At 42.8% G+C, this 18,765-nt stretch overlaps 1 pseudogene; it reads left to right on the top strand.

The window, feature by feature from the left end:
* The first annotated feature begins 9,693 nt into the window (after positions 1 to 9,693).
* Positions 9,694 to 13,982, top strand: LOC110522830 (proteinase-activated receptor 3-like; annotated as a pseudogene).
* The last annotated feature ends 4,783 nt before the right edge of the window (positions 13,983 to 18,765 follow it).

The raw sequence follows: 18,765 nt of genomic DNA on the forward strand, positions 1-18,765 counted from the left end.
GACCATGTAACCCTTTAAGAGGAATGCATTTGATGTTGACCTCGCTCAAGCATTTAAAAACCCCTCTGTTTCCTGTCTATTTCCAGAGGCTGGTTTTCCTTAGGAAAGTAAACTGACCTTGCTGTTTAGAACTAGCCCCATCCCAATGTTCTGTCTGCCTGTCAAGGTTCAGAACAAAGTATTCAGCTTAAAGAATCCTCCAACAATCATGATGAACATTGTTTCTAGATTATTAAATTAGTGTAAAACTAAGTTTGGATTTTCTGCAATCACCTTCTGTGATTAATGCCTTGAGTTTTTCCCAATTGTTTACACACTAAAATTGGAACTTGAAACGCAATCACCGAAACCTGAAACTCATGTACCAAATCCCTAAACCAAATCTGCAAAATTGCAAGCACAATTCCTGCTTTACACTCAGTTCTCAATTTGCAATTGCGCTGACAAGGTAAAAATCTGTCATTCTTGCCCTGAACAAGGCAGTTAACCCACTCTTTCCCGGTAGGCTGTCATTGTTAATAAGAATTGGTTCTTCATTAACTGACTTGCCTAGTTAAATAAAAAAATATGCAAAAGTTCTCTACATTAGGCACAAATGTAAAATATATTTAGTCCCTTTGGAAAGCAACGCCAATCACAATGCCAAACTCTATGTATCAATTGGCAACACCCACTCCTCACAGGTGTAAACACTAGTTGCTGAATTGTTCACTTAGAAATCAGAGCTTTAGCACTTTAAAAGGCCACAGATTAGCTCTCCTGTTTTGGAGGAAAATGGAAGTCAATAATGAAGCAAGAGCTAGAGGTGAAGAAGTTAGAGGACGAGGATGAGGAAAGACAGTTGTCTCAGATGAGATCAGGGCCACATTGGTTGACCATGTGCTCAACCAGGGATTGAGTATGAGGGAAGCTGGGCAGAGAGTTCAGCCCAACCTGAGCCACTACACAGTTGCATCTATCATCTGTACATTCAGAAATGACAACCAGTAAGTTACTACCTACCATCTACACTATGCTCTTTATGTATGTATACTGCAGTCAGACATATCAGTAGGCCTATGTTACTCAGTGATTGTTGGCCAATGTTATAGTAATGTCATTTCATATTGAAAGAAAATAGATTATTTTAGCTTACTGTATCCGAATCATAACATATTTGTGGACCTTCTGCCATGCTGTGAGACGGCCAGGCCATGGTGGAAGACACCGGCTGTTCACACCAGAACAGGAGACCAGTATTGTAAACATGGTGGTGGCAAACAATACCATTAGACTAGGAGAAATCCAGAACCACATAATTGCAGACAACACAATATTCAATAACATTCACCAGGTGGGCTTGTCTACATTAGACCGTGTATTACAGAGCAACCGAATCTGGATGAAACAAGTCTACAGGGAGCCATTTGAGCAAAACTCATTGTTAAAGAACAGCGCTATAAATATTTTGCAAGTACTGTACTTTGAATTTACTATCATATCAGCACTGTATAGACCCATTACAGTACTGTAATCCAGTGTATTGTGCCTCACCATATTGACTGCTCTAGGTATGTCACATATTGTCTTGTCTGTTTCAGAGAGTCTTGGAGCTGGATGCCGTTGTAATTCAGCACATTTATATTCACATTGATGAGGCTGGCTTCAACCTAGCCAAAAGAAGGGGACGGAACATTCATAATGGCCAATAATGTTCCTGGACAGTGTTGAGGGAATATCACCATGTGTGCAGCCGTTAGCCAGCAAGGTGTCCTCCATCACCATGCCAACCTTGGTCCCTACAACACCCCCCCTTCTCATCACATTCCTGGACACACTACATGGCATCCTCATTTCAGCGGAGCAGAGGTGTGGACCAGAGCAGCCCAGGTATGTTGTCATCTGAGACAACGTGAGTTTCCACCGGGCTGTTCTGGTCCGCAACTGGTTCATCGACCTCCCACAGTTTATTGTTCTGTACCTCCCACCATATTCCCCATTCCTAAAGCCAACTGAAGAGTTTTTCGGCATGGCGAAGGAAGGTGCATGACCTCCATCCCCTCGCACGCATGCCTCTTCTCCAGGCAATAGAGGATGCATGTTCCTGGGGGGCTTTCAGCGGCTGGATCCGTCACTCCAGAAGATTCTTTGAAAGAAACAGCCATTCCTTTTTTTTGTACAGAAAACCCTTTATCTTACTGAATGATTTTCCTGGATTTCTGCTGTTGAGTATGGAAAGTGTTACATACAAAACACAAGTATTCAAAAATACTGCATTTTAATGACAATGTTTTTGTTACTGTATTGCATTTATGTATATTTTAGTAGGTATACATTACTGTAACAATCTTTTACAAAACAGGCTACAGTGTAACACTGAAAATGCAAACGGCATAAACCTACTGATGGGATATTCACAGTAGTGTTTTGAGCACATAAGTGTGTTGGTTGGTAGACAGATCTATTCATATGACGCATGTGTGTCATTTTGATGCAAAAAACATTTTGGAAAGAGAAAAACGGTTTTGAATGCAGTGTTTGCTTTTGCTAGAGCTTTGTAGAGTTTTGCATTTTTTGGTTGTGTTTTGTGAAACTGGGCCAAAGATTCAGCAAACGTGTAAACAATTGTGGAAAACTGTTGCTAAGAAGCTAATCTGACTGCCCTGCAGCACACCTTGCACTGGATATGACCTAAGTCTCCTTGTAGGTCAACAGACACCTCTACTCTCTCCATGGGTCAGACTCCACTCTATCCAGCCCATCTGATCCAATCTGACAGAAGACTTCATTGATTATATCAGAGTGAATCAGCGACTAAGTTACTTGAGTGGTTTAGTGACACTTATTTTGCCGCTGGTTAGTGGTTAACCTGTTGTTTGGAGAAGTCTAATTGGCTCTGGTAGAGTGTGATAAGGCTCTACTCCGAATATTCACACTACTAGCATACCACTTAGTTAGGATGGAGCAGTGCATTGGTATGCTAGTGCATTGGTATGCTAGTGCATTGGAATGTAGACTTTGATTGCGAAGTACAACAACTCTCTCTCGCCTTCCTCATTATTTCTCTCAGGAAAGTTGTGTAACAGTCCGACCATGAAGGCTTGGGTCCACTGAAGTGTCTGGGGACAATCCTTCATCTGGACCTTACTATGCTGTTCATTCAAAGAGGCCTGAATTCCTCTGACTGTGACAAAGTCAAGTTCATGTTATTGTCGCTGTACATTCCCCAAGGTGATGGAGTGGAGTTGGTCAAAGCCTCTCGGGCAACTTCAGTCTGCGATTTGGGAAGATTTAACAAATTATTTCTCAGCACGGTACTTATTATGGTCATCTGTGGCATACCATTCCCACAAGGCAATACAATAATAAAGTACTGTATGCAATGAAGTAACTGTCCTACTGTGGGATTAACAATGGTTTGCCATTACACAGTCAGCTGTTTACTGTGAGATGTTAGTTTACACTAATATTTTCACACTTATCTTGTATCTCTCTCTTGAAGAATTAGGGTTTGTTTCTCAGCCAAGGGAGTGGTCTCACTCACAATTTTGCCTAAGAACACAGCCTTGAATAAAGAATGGTACCAACACATCCTCTGAGAGCAACTTCTCCCAACCATCCAGGAACAGTTTGGTGACGAACAATGCCTTTTCCAGCATGATGGAGTATCTTGCCATAAAGCAAAAGTGATATGTAAGTGGCTCGGGGAGCAAAACATCGATATTTTGGGTCCATGGCCAGGAAACTCCCCAGACCTTAATCCCATTGAGAATTTGTGGTCAAGCCTCAAGAGACAGATGGACAAACAAAAACCCACAAATTCTGACAAACTCCAAGCATGGATTATGGGCTGCCATCAGTCAGTATGTGGCCCAGAAGTTAATTGACAGCATGCCAGGGCGGATTGCAGAGGTCTTGAAAAAGAAGGGTCAACTCTGCAAATATTGACTCTTTGCATCAACTTCATGTAATTGTCAATAAAAGCATTTGACACTTATAAAATGCTTGTAATTATACTTCAGTATTCCATAGTAACACCTGACAAAAAATATCTAAAGACAATGAAGCAGCAAACTTTGTGAAAATTTATATTTGTGTCATTCTCAAAACTTTTGGCCACGACTGTACATTCATCTTTGTGGATGAAGCTGGATTCAACTTGGCAAAAACACGCTGCAGGGGAAGAAATGTGATTGGACAGAGAGCAACCGTGGATGTCCCAGGCCAGAGAAGAGTGAACATCAAAGTGTGCAGCTCTGTCCAATAATGGTTTGCTGTTACACAAACCACTCATTGGCCCGCTGTTACACAAACCACTCATTGGCCCCTACAATACAGAGTGGCTCATTTATTTTCTGGATGACCTGCATAATTGACTTGTGCAAGCAGAGGAGAGAGGGGCAAGAAACTCCCCTACCTTCGTTGTTGTGTGGGATTGTGTGGCATTCCACCACTCTGTTGCTGTCAGACTGGTTTGTGTGCACATCCCAGGATGTCAGTTGTTGTGTCTTTTGCATCATTAAAGTGAAGATTAATTTTTATCAAAAGACTCTCTGTAGTTATTGTTACGCGATTAAACTTAATCATGTAACTGTAATTAACTAGGAAGTCGGGGCACCAAGGAAAATATTCAGATTACAAAGTTATAATTTTCCTAATATAACTTTTCAGATATTTTCATATCTGATCAATAGTCTTCTGATTAATGAATTCTTCTTTACCTCACATTAGTCTCATTCCAAACGTCATAAATGGTTGGTTATCTGCACGAGTGGGGGAGTGGGGGTCAGCTGAGAAGTCACTACAGAGTTGATAATTATAATTGAGAGCAACATGGTCTGCTGAGAAATTCTCAAGGTGGGGGTTTTATTTGGAATTGCAGAAAAGGGCCTGTTCCAGGATGCCCGACCATAACTGTGCTCATGGGCGGTCCTCTGATTTAGTTAAACTCAAAAGGGAATTGGAGTTTCCTTCATTAAACAGTCCAAAATCACATTATACAATTTCACAAACAGTATCATCCTCACTCATTCATCTTATACAACAATTAGATGTAAGCCTCATATCTGAGGCTACTATATAAACAGCGTTATGGTAAAGTGGCCGTATTGTTTCCCAAGAGTTTCACAAAATTGTACCAAACGGATTCTTCACCAATCTTTTATTCCTTCTCCTGAACTTAAATGTTTTTCGGACCTCAGGTTCTGTGAGGTGGAAGAAATTCCTTTGTTCTCTATGAAAATTCACTCTGTCTCTATACTGTGGCCATGAGGAGATAACCTCCTCCAGGAATTTACGACCTCTCTCTGAACCCAGCAGCCTGGGTGGTGTGGAGACACTTCTACTGAAGACTGCCAGGGTGTGGAGACACTTCTCCTGAAGACTGCCAGGGTTGGGTTAGACATTCCAGAAGATACTTTCCAAGATGCATCACCAGAGAAGACATAAGATATGATGTTGATGAGAACTTGTGGCCAAATACAGGAGAGAGGGAGAACTAGAACCCTCACAGTACTGTACAGTATGAGTGATTATACTTTAATGTTGATGTTTTTTGTTGTTGTAATTATTATTGCATCCCTGGAATTTCAGGAATTTGCTTTTTGTTTCAACTTTTTATTTTTCACAAGTAAATTACTATATGCAAATATATATAATAAATAAAGGCTACTGAAGCAAATTGCTGCATTTTTTATTAATTCTTGTTACATATACTTTAGTACAGTCAATAAAGTGAGGTGTGATTCTTATTCTATACTGATTTTTGTGAAAAATCTTTTGAACTTTAAAGAGAAGTTCAGCATTTATGTAATGCTTCCTGTTGTTAGTGTGTTTTAGGTCAGTGTATTATGAGTGACAACGTATGCTTTCTGAGTGAGAATTGTTGCCTGTGTTATGGTCGAAGAAGCTTGTTTTGAAGCATGCATCAAGTGTTTTGGGGGTTTGAGTGAGTTTTGGAGGTGAGAATAACTGTTTGGCCAAGATGCATGTTGGTAATGCAAACTGTGTGAAGAGTTTTGAAAAAATGGCTTCAGTATTGACTGATGCTTGTAAGCAATTGAAAAAAACTAATAGCTTCCTGTGTGGAGAGGAATTCACAGAAACACTGAACCATCTCTGTCAACCTCATTCTATAACCCACTGGGCACAGATGTCAATTCAATGTCTATCCCATGTTGGTTCAATGTAATTTCATTTCAACGTAATTTCAAAACACTCATTCAACCAGTGTGTGCCCAGTGGGAACATATTGTTTGTAGCTGACTTTAAAAAGCAGGGAAGCCAGTGGAAGCCAGTTCTTGACAAAGAATCAAGCTAGACTGATTGTGCCTGCTGTTTATCAACCTCTATCTAATGACATGACATTGAATGTAACGGTATCAGAACATAACTGTGAACTTTGACACACCTATTCACCACCTGGAATCAGGTTCACAGTGTCAAGTAACTCATACAGATGGCTTGTAATTGGGTTAGGTGGGATCTGCCTTCCAGTTTAACGATTCCCAAATCAGACATTTTAATGGTAACGGCCACGAACTGCCGGGAAAGGTTCATAGGAGACAGTTACAAAGACAACACGTAAGAAAGACATGTTTATGGAAGAGACTGGATAATCTAATGTTGACATAAAGCAGCACCAGAGTCCAGAGAGCTGCAAATCCACCATGCGTTATCTGTTCATGTCTTTCCTGTCTAGAGAGGCACATTAAATATGATGCTATTGTATCCAGCCGGCTGTCTGGGTGTGTGTGCTTGTGTGTCTGCGTGTATGTGTATATAGGAAGGTGTCTTTGAATCCTGTGATTGAGTTAACAGAGCTCTGGCCCTGTCTGGCTATGGTCCCCTCTCTTTCCCGGAGATCACATGACATTATTTAGCCAGTGCCAGAGCCAGTGAATGAGGTGGGAAGGCCAGTTCATCAAGGAAAAAATCATCAAATCATCAAGGAACCCTAAATCCGTTAACATGGTCACCCTCATTGACATTATCCTGACCAACTTGCCCTCCAAATACACCTCAACTGTTTTCAATCAGGATCTCAGCGATCACTGCCTCATTGCCTGTATCTGCTATGGGTCCGCGGTCAAACGACCACCCCTCATCACTGTAAAATGCTCCCTAAAACACTTCTGCGAGCAGGCCTTTCTAATCGACCTGGCCCGGGTATCCTGGAAGGATATTGACCTCATCCCATCAGTCGAGGATGCCTGGTCATTCTTTAAAAGTAATTTCCTCACCATCTTAGATAAGCATGCCCCATTCAAAAAATGCAGAATTAAGAACAGATATAGCCCTTGGTTCACTCCAGACCTGACTGCACTTGACCAGCACAAAAACATCCTGTGGCGGACTGCAATAGCATCGAATAGTCCCCACGATATGCAACTATTCAGGGAAGTTAGGAACCAATACACGCAGTCAGTCAGGAAAGCAAAGGCTAGCTTTTTCAAACAGAAATTCGCATCCTGTAGCTCTAACTCCAAAATGTTTTGGGACACTGTAAAGTCCATGGAGAACAAGAGCACCTCCTCCCAGAAAATATTGAAATATTAAAACTGTACAAACTCCTCAAAAACACAAATAATACTGCACCTGTACTTTGATTTTACAAGTAAATGGTCAGAGCATTCATCACTGTCATCTATTAGATTATGCTGAGCTGGGCTTGGCTGTATGGGGGACTCAGAGGCCCTCTGAAGAGGGAAATGTTATTGCCGTGTCGGGACAATTGAGTAGGAGTTTGTGTGTGGGTGTACGTGTGTTTGTGTGTGGAATTAGTGGGAGTGTTGGAGTGTGTATGTGTGTGTGTGCGTGCGTGCGAGCGTGCATGCGTGTGGAATTAGTGGGAGTGTGTGTGGGTGGGAGGGGAAGCATGACTCAGTGAGAAAACACAGAACCAGACTCCCTGGGTTCAAACAACAAACTCTCTGTCTCTCGCTCTCTTAACTCCCTCATACTTCACTCATTAGGGAAACATTAGGATTTTCAATCTGATGAAACTGTCCCCAATATGCTTTGATCGTTGATCATTTATTATGTAATGTTATGTATTCAGTTCCCATACTCTCCCATACGCAAGTGTGTGTGTTTTTAATGTGTATGTTTGTGTTTTAGTGTGTGTGTGTGTGTGTGGGGGGGGGGGGGGGGGGGGGGGGGGGCGTCTTTTAGTATGCATGTTGTGCTTGCATGTGTGTGTTATATATCACATCATATTCTGTCCTCTCCACTGTAGATGCAGCTGGACTTCAAAACAGCACCCTATGTTGGGTCACGTTGCTCAGAAGACCACTAGCTGATCCAAAACTAACATCAGCTCATTCCTGTTAAGGGAGGAGGCAGGATACTGACTATAATAACACAGAGCCCAGGTCTCAACTATGGCATCGGATCAGGGCTGCGTTCCATACCTTCTGTTCTGTTCTTGCTCACTACCCTCTACAGATGTGAGACACTTGGACAGCTGTAAGTGATATAAATAATGCTGCCACGTATCCAGCATGCTTAGCTCCCTGGCCTACTTTAGTTGGCTAGGGATGATTCTAGGAGAGAACTTTGCTGGATTAAGATGCAGCCCAGATCTAAACAAGTTTATATAACAGGCACAGAATGACCAGCCAGGCTACCAGGAATGGGGCAGTACTGGGAAAACATCCAAATTGACAAATTAAGTGAGGAACATTACTTATTATCTGTTGGAACCCTGACTGTAGCCCCCCCATGTCAATTACACTGTAGCCCCCCATGTAGCCCCCCATGTCCATTCACCAACCAAGGTGAGAGTCTGTTACTATAATTGAAATGAAGTTTCAAAAATGAAATGAACAGCTTCATCATTTACATCTTGAATGAAGTATATTTAGCTTTTGTGCCAAAAGTTCAGCGGTGCAAAGTTCATCCTGTAGGCTACAGCCCCACAACCACCAGCGGAAACAACCACAGTCTGAACCTCAACCCCAAAACCGCACTGATCTAATCTAAACGCCTACTCACACACAAACAGTGCAACAGCCCATGGGACTGTATGAGAAAGGACAGTAGACTGCTGTCACATCAAATCATCAAATCAAATGTTATTTGTCACATGCACCGAATACAACCTTACAGTGAAATGCTTACTTACAAGCCCTTAACCAACAATGCTAAAAGAATTTAAGAAAAAAAAGTTCAAATAAGTGTTCACTTAGGGCTAGGCATCCCGCTAGCGGGACAACTTCCGGTGAAACTGGAGGGCGCGCAATTCAAATAAATAAGCATAAAAATGATGGATATTAAACATTTGGTTGGTGAACGGACCGATTCCCTCAAACTGTTGTTGTTTATGCAATGCTTGTACATTTTGATACAGCTGTTTATACTTGTGTTGTAACACACTGTTATTTTCGTGACAATGGCTTCATGCTCATAGGGGCAAAAAGGCACCTGCCCCCTCAGATTGTCCTGTTGTAAAAGTGTCAATGTTAAATTCATTATTAAACATATGTTTTTTGCCCACGTTTTATCATAATTATTTAGAAAAAAAATATCTGTCAGCGGTGGTTTACAGAGGGGGCACACTGACTGGACATGGCAAAGAAATAGAAAAGACATACTAGAGTCTATGTACAAGAGGAAGTAACTGCACAGTTGCTCAGTGAGTGTACCCTCAGAGCGTATGGTCTAACAGTGTACCTAATCTCTGGATGACTCACCAGTAATGGTGTTAACGGCAACATGACGTCACAGACGCGACAGGTGCTCCTCTACGGACAGACGGCGTGAGTCAAGTCGCTCTGGTTGGGTGGCTCTCTGTGAGGGTTCTCTGGTTTATTTAATTGGATCTCCGTTAGCAGCTTCTCTTCCTGGAGTCCACACAAAAACATGACAATTAACAAACACTGATACACTGATAGACAAGGACAGTCAACATTTTTTACATACAATGATATACAAACAATACAACTAACAAATAATACAAACAATACAACACATTTTTTTGTCCCCTCACAGTCCCAGCCATTCCCTGAGATACATTTTAATCATTTTTTAAAAGGTCATTTTACGGTTTGCTCAAGTAATTTGTGATCATGGCTCTATATAATACTGTGTGTTGCCGTGAATTCGTTTTGGACATTGTAACTGTGAAGAGAAACCTGATTGCATGTCTTGTGTGTCTGAGCTGAATGTTATTTGCTTATGTAGAGAATCTGTAATGTTCATTACTGTAATACTTCTCAAAACAACTACAAGAGAAGCAGTTCATCTCTCGTTGACCCTCAACCAGGAAAGACTGACATGCATGTCATTGATTGTAGAACTCTATTTGCAGTTAAAGGTGGTACACCTAGAATTTCTCCAAATTGTTTCTCCATCTCCCCTAACTTTGTGAATTGGACTTGACCATGATTATTGACCATCCAATGTTATACTTAGGAGATCCTCAACTGGTCACACCCTTTATACACAACTCCAGTTGAGATTTAGGTCTTAGAGAATGTTTTGAACCAAATACAATGTTTTTAGTGAGAGGGGTCCACATAGATGTTTAGATGAGACTCTCTGTTGTGTCCCAGCATCTGTGCGTCAGAGACACAGGAAGAACAAGATAGGCCACAGGGTCACACCTGGTAGCTGCTGGGGCCTGACGGGAACTGAGATGATAAAAATAAATACAATGTTTGAGATATAATTGATAAAACAAATGGGAGTTGAGGTTATCAGTTTTGTTTGAACATGAGGGGGAAGCTTGGGGGGTAAAAAACGGCTTACGTGCCATTGTTGTTGTTCTGTTGGACATGTAGCATTTATTATTTACCAGTAAATGAGGGACACAGCAGGCATAGTGTGTCTTTTTGAGCGGATGTTGTTTGTTTTCAGACAAAGACGTAAGTGGGGATATTTCTTGTAAACCCGTCTTTGAGCTACAGGAAAGATGATGGGACACGTGTTTTTTTGAGAGAGTGCGTCTGCACCATCGCCCACTCACACAATACATAGATGTAAAGACAGCGTTTTTATTTAGAAATATGAATAATCTGTTGAACAGCTGACTCATTATATAATTTTATTTGTGCGATCGGAAAAAACATAATTATTTGTGCCAGTTTCCTCAGAAGATACAGTAGCAGTCAAAAGTTTGGACGCACCGACTCATTCAAGGGGATGGCAGCCATTATTTTAAGAACTAGGAAGATAAGGTCACACTCCCACAAGTGATATCATTGAAAAGCCCATACTGTCCTCTCAAAGGGACAACAGGACTTCATACAGTGTCTTGTATAGCCTCAGAGATACGGACCCAGAACTGATATCCACTAGAGAGTGGATATACAAAAATGAATTGCTAAGTCTCACGAGGATACACCTCACTATATATGATTCCGTAATAGAAAGTTTACTAGAATTGTACCCTCTATTTGACTAAATAACCCAAGTGACTTGATCAGTAAACCAATAGAGTAGTTCTCTTAACCCATAAAAAAAAATCTGATCTCTATTCAAAAAGAGTGGCGGTTCAATTCGGTGCCATAATCCTATTCCTTTAACAGCTGTAAAATTAATTCCCATCAATAAAACTTATCTGAGAGGTTGACGGAACTCCAGGCAATCAATATCTACAGTACAATCGCAAAGTATTCAGACCCCTTTCTTCTCCCCTCCTCAGCCCCTCTGCCCTTACCCCTCCTCTTAAAGTCTGTCTCTCTCCCTAATGCCACCCAACAGACACAGACACAACAAGCACCCCATTCTTCTCCCCTCCTCAGCCCCTCTGCCCCTACCACTCCTCTTAAAGTCTGTCTCTCTCCCTAATGCCACCCAACAGACACAGACACAACAAGCACCCCATTCTTCTCCCCTCCTCAGCCCCTCTGCCCCTACCACTCCTCTTAAAGTCTGTCTCTCTCCCTAATGCCACCCAACAGACACAGACACAACAAGCACCCCATTCTTCTCCCCTCCTCAGCCCCTCTGCCCCTACCACTCCTCTTAAAGTCTGTCTCTCTCCCTAATGCAACCCAACAGACACAGACACAACAAGCACCCCATTCTTCTCCCCTCCTCAGCCCCTCTGCCCTTACTCCTCCTCTTAAAGTCTGTCTCTCTCCCTAATGCAACCCAACAGACACAGACACAACAAGCACCCCATTCTTCTCCCCTCCTCAGCCCCTCTGCCCTTACTCCTCCTCTTAAAGTCTGTCTCTCTCCCTAATGCCACCCAACAGACACAGACACAACAAGCACCCCATTCTTCTCCCCTCCTCAGCCCCTCTGCCCTTACTCCTCCTCTTAAAGTCTGTCTCTCTCCCTAATGCCACCCAACAGACACAGACACAACAAGCACCCCATTCTTCTCCCCTCCTCAGCCCCTCTGCCCTTACCCCTCCTCTTAAAGTCTGTCTCTCTCCCTAATGCCACCCAACAGACACAGACACAACAAGCACCCCATTCTTCTCCCCTCCTCAGCCCCTCTGCCCCTACCACTCCTCTTAAAGTCTGTCTCTCTCCCTAATGCAACCCAACAGACACAGACACAACAAGCACCCCATTCTTCTCCCCTCCTCAGCCCCTCTGCCCCTACCACTCCTCTTAAAGTCTGTCTCTCTCCCTAATGCAACCCAACAGACACAGACACAACAAGCACCCCATTCTTCTCCCCTCCTCAGCCCCTCTGCCCTTACTCCTCCTCTTAAAGTCTGTCTCTCTCCCTAATGCCACCCAACAGACACAGACACAACAAGCACCCCATTCTTCTCCCCTCCTCAGCCCCTCTGCCCTTACTCCTCCTCTTAAAGTCTGTCTCTCTCCCTAATGCCACCCAACAGACACAGACACAACAAGCACCCCATTCTTCTCCCCTCCTCAACCCCTCTGCCCTTACCCCTCCTCTTAAAGTCTGTCTCTCTCCCTAATGCCACCCAACAGACACAGACACAACAAGCACCCCATTCTTCTCCCCTCCTCAGCCCCTCTGCCCTTACTCCTCCTCTTAAAGTCTGTCTCTCTCCCTAATGCAACCCAACAGACACAGACACAACAAGCACCCCATTCTTCTCCCCTCCTCAGCCCCTCTGCCCTTACCCCTCCGGCGCTGCGGTTGCTAAGCAATGACACAGCGGCGTATCTTGCCGGCCCTCTGAGCACACGGGTCATACCCTGCATTTACGTGCTGGCTGTTGTCGTGGGGATCCCGGCCAACGTTGCCATCTTGTCTGCCGGGGCCACTAAAGTCAGGACAGTGTCATCAACCATCCTCTACTGCAGCCTGGCCGTCTCCGACCCCTTCCTCCTCCTCTCTCTCATCTTCAAGGCCCACTACCATCTCCACGGCAACCACTGGATGTTCGGCGAGACTGCCTGCCGCGTTGTCACAGTTGTCACGTTGTCACTGTTTCTACGGCAACCTCTACTGCTCGGCCCACACGCTAGCCTGCCTTAGCATCAAGCGCTACCTGGCTGTGGTGCACCCCTTCCTCTACAAGAGCCTTCCCAAGATGGCGTGCACCGTTTGGGCCAGTTTGGTTGTGTGGGGGGGTGTTTGGGGCTGCCGTCATACCTAAACTACTGGTCCGTCAGAGCTACCGCCTACCCCAGCTCGGCCTTACCACCTGCCATGATGTACTCCCCCGAGACTACAGCTCCCATGCTCCTCTGCTCTACTACAATATGGGCCTGACAATCCTGGGTCTATTAGTCCCCCTGGTGGCAATGGCTGTGTGTTACACACGGATCGTCCGAGAACTCAACCGCTCGCACCACGACTGGACACTGTATGTCAAGGCCAGCTCACTGGTGTTTGTGATCTTCGTGGCATGTTTCGGCCCCGCCGCGACCCTCCACTTCCTGCATTACATACGCCTGTTGGAGGGCGGAGAGGAGAGCTTCTATGGCTACTTCAAGGTAGCAGTGTGTCTGTGCTGCCTGCATGCCTGGACCCGTTCCTCTTCCTCCTCATGTCTAAATCAGATGTATCTAAACTCTACTTCATGACCCTCAATGGGAAGACACTGAACATCTCCACCTGAATCTTAATCTGGATTAGAATCTGGATTAAAAATGTGATCAGAATAATCAGAAAAAGTCCCTGAGCATCCCCAACTGAATTTTACATGATCTGGATTAGAACCTGCATCACAGGCCTACATTTGTGTCAGAGATCTCAACCTGTAGCTAAACTGTGAATGTATGTGACTGACTATCAGAGCATCCTCTCTATTTCTGAGTATCCTATTCACTTATTCTGAATGAAGATTTGGAACATAAACAGGCCACAAACAGGATCAGGACAGTTATGGATCTCAGTGTAAATGGGACAACATCTGGTTTAGGATCTAGTTCCATATGTGATATTTGTTTGGATTTGTATGTGACTCTTTGCTGGTTTTTTTTCTGTTTGAGCTGGAAACCAGACGGCAGAAACAGGACCTTTCTGACAACGAACAGATAGTAATGTCAACTACTGTATCAATAACTGTACACTGTATTCCGAGTAGACTGGAATTATATTGTGTGTGTGTGTGTGCGAGTGTGTATGGACTTGTATAGGTGTATTATTATTTACATACAAAACAAGCTTTGTTGTTCAATGCTTGATTCTTTCAGTACATGTTATTTAAAGAGAATGTTTTAAATGTACCATGTAGTTACACTAAGTGTACAAGAGCATTAGGAATACCTGCTCTTTCCATGACAGACTGAACAGGTGAATCCAGGTGAAAGCTATTATCCCTTATTGTTAAATCTACTTCAGTCACTGTAGATGAAGGGGAGGAGACAGGTTAAAGAAGGATTTTTAAGCCTTGAGACATGGTTGTGTACAGTTGAAGTCGGAAGTTTACACCTTACACCTTAGCCAAATACATATAAACTAAGTTTTTCACAATTCCTGACATTTAATCCTGGTAAAAATTCCCTGTCTTAGGTCAGTTAGGATCACCACTTTATTTTAAGAATGTGAAATGTCAGAATAATAGTAGAGAATAATTTATTTCAGCTTTTATTCCTTTCATCACATTCCCAGTGGGTCAGAAGTGTACATACAATCGGTTAGTATTTGGTAGCCTTTAAATATTTTAACTTGGGTCAAACGTTTCAGGTAGCCTTCCACAAGCTTCCCCCAATAAATTGGGTGAATTTTGGCCCATTACTCCTGACAGAGCTGGTATAACTGAGTCAGGTTTGTAGGCCTCCTTGCTCGCACACACCTTTTCAGTTCTGCCTACAAATTTTCTATAGGATTGAGGTCACGGCTTTGTGATGGCCACTCCAATACCTTGACTTTGTTGTCCTTAAGCCATTTTGCCACAACTTTGGAAGTATGCTTGGGGTCATTGTCCATTTGGAAGACCCATTTGTGACCAAGCTTCAACTTCCTGACTGATGTCTTGAGACGTTGCTTCAAAATATCCACATAATTTTCCTGCCTCATGATGCCATCTATTTTGTGAAGTGCACCAGTCCCTCCTGCAGCAAAGGATCCCCACAACATGATGCTGCCACCCCCGTGCTTCACGGTTGAGATGGTGTTCTTCAGCTTGCAAGCATAACCCTTTTTCCTCCAAACACCACTATGGTCATTATGGCCAAACTGTTCTATTTTTGTTTCATCAGACCAGAGGACATTTCTCAAAAAATAATTATCTTTCTCCCCATGTGGAGTTGCAAACCGTACTCTGGCTTTTTTATGGCGGTTTTGGAGCAGTGGCTACTTCCTTGCTGAGCGGCCTTTCAGGTTATGTCGATATAGGACTTGTTTTACTGTGGATATAGATACTTTTGTACCTGTTTCCTCCAGCATCTTCACAAGGTCCTTTGCTGTTGTTCTGGGTTTGATTTGCACTTTTCTCACCAAAGTACGTTCATCTATAGGAGACTCTCCTTCCTGAGCAGTATGATGGCTGCGTGGTCCCATGGTGTTTATACTTGCGTTGTCACACCCTGACCTTAGAGAGACATTTTATTTCCCTATTTGGTTAGGTCAGGGTGTGATGTGGGGTGGGCATTCTATGTTTTGTTTTCTATGTTTCTTTATTTCTATGTTTTGGCCGGGTATGGTTCTCAATCAGGGACAGCTGTCTATCGTTGTCTCTGATTGGGAATCATACTTAGGTTTTTCCCTCCTTTCAGTGTGGGTAGTAACTTTGTTTGTGGCACTAATGCCCTGTTAAGCTTTGCGGTTGTTTTGTATTGTTTATTGTTGGCAACATTATTTAATAAAAAATCAAATGTACGCTAACCACACTGCACTTTGGTCTACTTCCGAAGACACCCATGACAGAACTTCCCACCACAAAAGGACCAAGCAGTGTGGTATGGGGGACTCATGGACTTGGGAGGAAATCTTGGACGGTAAGGGACTCTGGAGGCAGGCTGGGGAATATTGCCGTCCCAAGGAGGAGCTGGAGGCAGCAAAGCAGGCACGAGAGGCAGCTTCCCCCCCCCGGGTGGCACACGGGGAGATTGGCGGAGTCAGGTTATAGACCTGAGCCAACTCCCCGTGCTTACCTTTTTATGTCTCTATTTGGTTTGGTCAGGGTGTGATTTGAGGTGGGTATTCTATGTTCTATAATTTGTATTTTTTTCTATGTTTTGGCCGGGTAGGGTTCTCAATCAGGGACAGCTATCTGTCGTCTCTGATTGAGAACCATACTTAGGTAGCCCTTTTCCCACCTGTCTTTGTGGGAAGTTGACTTTGTTTAGGGCACATAGCCTTTGAACTTCACGGTTTATTTTTGTAGTTTTATTTGTTCGGCGTCATTTTGATTAATAGAAGAAAATGTACGTTCACCACGCTGCACCTTGGTCCTCTCCTTTCAATAGCCGTGACAGCTTGCTTAGTGATGTTGTAGACTCTGGGGCCTTTCAGAACAGGTCATGGGACAGATCATGTGACACTTAGTTGCACACCGTTGGACTTTATTTAACTAAGTATGTGACTTATGAAGGTAATTGGTTGCACCAATTAGAGAGCCGCTTTGGTCGACTTCCAACGACACCCGTGACATGCGTACTATTGTTTGTACAGATGAATGTGGTACCTTCAGGCATTTGGAAATTTCTCCCAAGGATGAACCAGAATTGTGGAGGTTTACAATTGTTTTTCTTAGGTCTTGGCTGATTTCTTTTGAATTTCCCATGATGTCATGCAGAAAGGCACTAAGTTTGAAGGTAGGCCTTGAAATACATCCACAGGTACACCTCCGATAGGCTAATTGACATCATTTGAGTCAATCAGAAGATTCTAAAGCCATGACATCATTTTTCTGGAATTTTCCAAGCTGTTGAAAGACACAGTGAACTTGGTGTATGTAAACTTCTGACCCACTGGAATTGTGATACAGTGAATTATAAGTTAAATAATCTGTCTAAACAATTGTTGGAAAAATTACTTGTGTCGTGCACAAAGTAGATGTCCTAACCGACTTGCCAAAACTATAGTTTAAGAAATTTGTGGAGTGGTTGAAAAACAAGTTTTAATGACTCCAACCTAAGTGTATGTAATCTTACGACTTCAACTGTAGATAAATACACTCTGTAAACCTAAACCAACTGATTGGCATGGCAACAGCACTGGTCTCTGGTGTTTCAAGACCTACCTTCAAACTCAGTGCCTTTTTGCATGACATCATGGGAAAATCAAAAGAAATCAGCCAAGGTGGAGAAAATAAAGAGGACAGGTGAAACAGATCAGGGTGTGACAAGAGCACACATGCCAATACCAGAGTGGTCACATTTACTATTTGATGCAACATTTTTTGTGACCAAACAATCAGTACAGTTGAAAATAAGATGGAAAACCATTTAACTTCTATTTTTTATTCAGTTCATGGGAATTTAACCACAAAATAAATGTTGATGTGCTACACGTCATCGTGCACATCCTTTTATTTGCAACAAGTAAATTTGATGGCAACATCTCTGGTGCAGATTTTGGAATATTCAGATAAAAATCTGTCGCCAATTGGGTGGAAACTGTGAGAGCAAAATTGCAAGATTATGTTAACATATAGTATTTGCATCAAATGGTTATTTTATGCAACAGAATAGAGGGTTGTTATAACTATATTGTGTCTGTGTGGGCTTTTATTCGTAACAATAGGAAAGGGCTATTCCATGACGCCAGATCATTTCTGTGCTCACGGGGGCAGGCCAATGACTTAGTTAAACTTTAAAGGGAATACAATTCTCTCACATTAACATCACATTACATAATTTCACAAATAGTTTCAACTTTACTCATTCATTTTATACAAGAATATGATGCAAACCTCATGACGGAGGCACCTGTATAAACAGAGTTAGGGTAATGTGGCTGTAATGTCTTTCATGAGGTCACAATCATGAAACAAAATGGACCGGGTCGTAGCTGGCTTCTCCACCGACCGTTTACACATTCTCCAAAATATGGATATTGTTCAGTTCTCAAATTCTGTGATGTAGTAGAAGTTCCTTTACTCTCTCCATATTACATGGCCAGGGAGAGTCTCTTTACGGAATTTATGACATGGGGGTTAAGTTGTAAAACTGCCCCCCACCCCTCCCAACAGGAGAAGGGGTTATTCACATCTCTGCTAGCCAATTGACAGAAAGTGCTAACATCATGACAACAGTATATAGTCATTGAACACGGATCACTTTATTAATGTTTACATACTGTTTTACCCACTTCATACTGTATGTATATACTGTATTCTAGTCAATGCTTTTTATTCAGATAATGCCCATAATGACACACACCCTCATATTATATTCCAGACTCTGACATAACTCGTTATAATATTTCTTAATTTCCTTTGTTCGGTATTACTG

This window comes from Oncorhynchus mykiss, chromosome 5 (genome assembly GCF_057628025.1).
Source record: "Oncorhynchus mykiss isolate SJ-2025 chromosome 5, ASM5762802v1, whole genome shotgun sequence".
Lineage (NCBI taxonomy): Eukaryota > Metazoa > Chordata > Actinopteri > Salmoniformes > Salmonidae > Oncorhynchus > Oncorhynchus mykiss.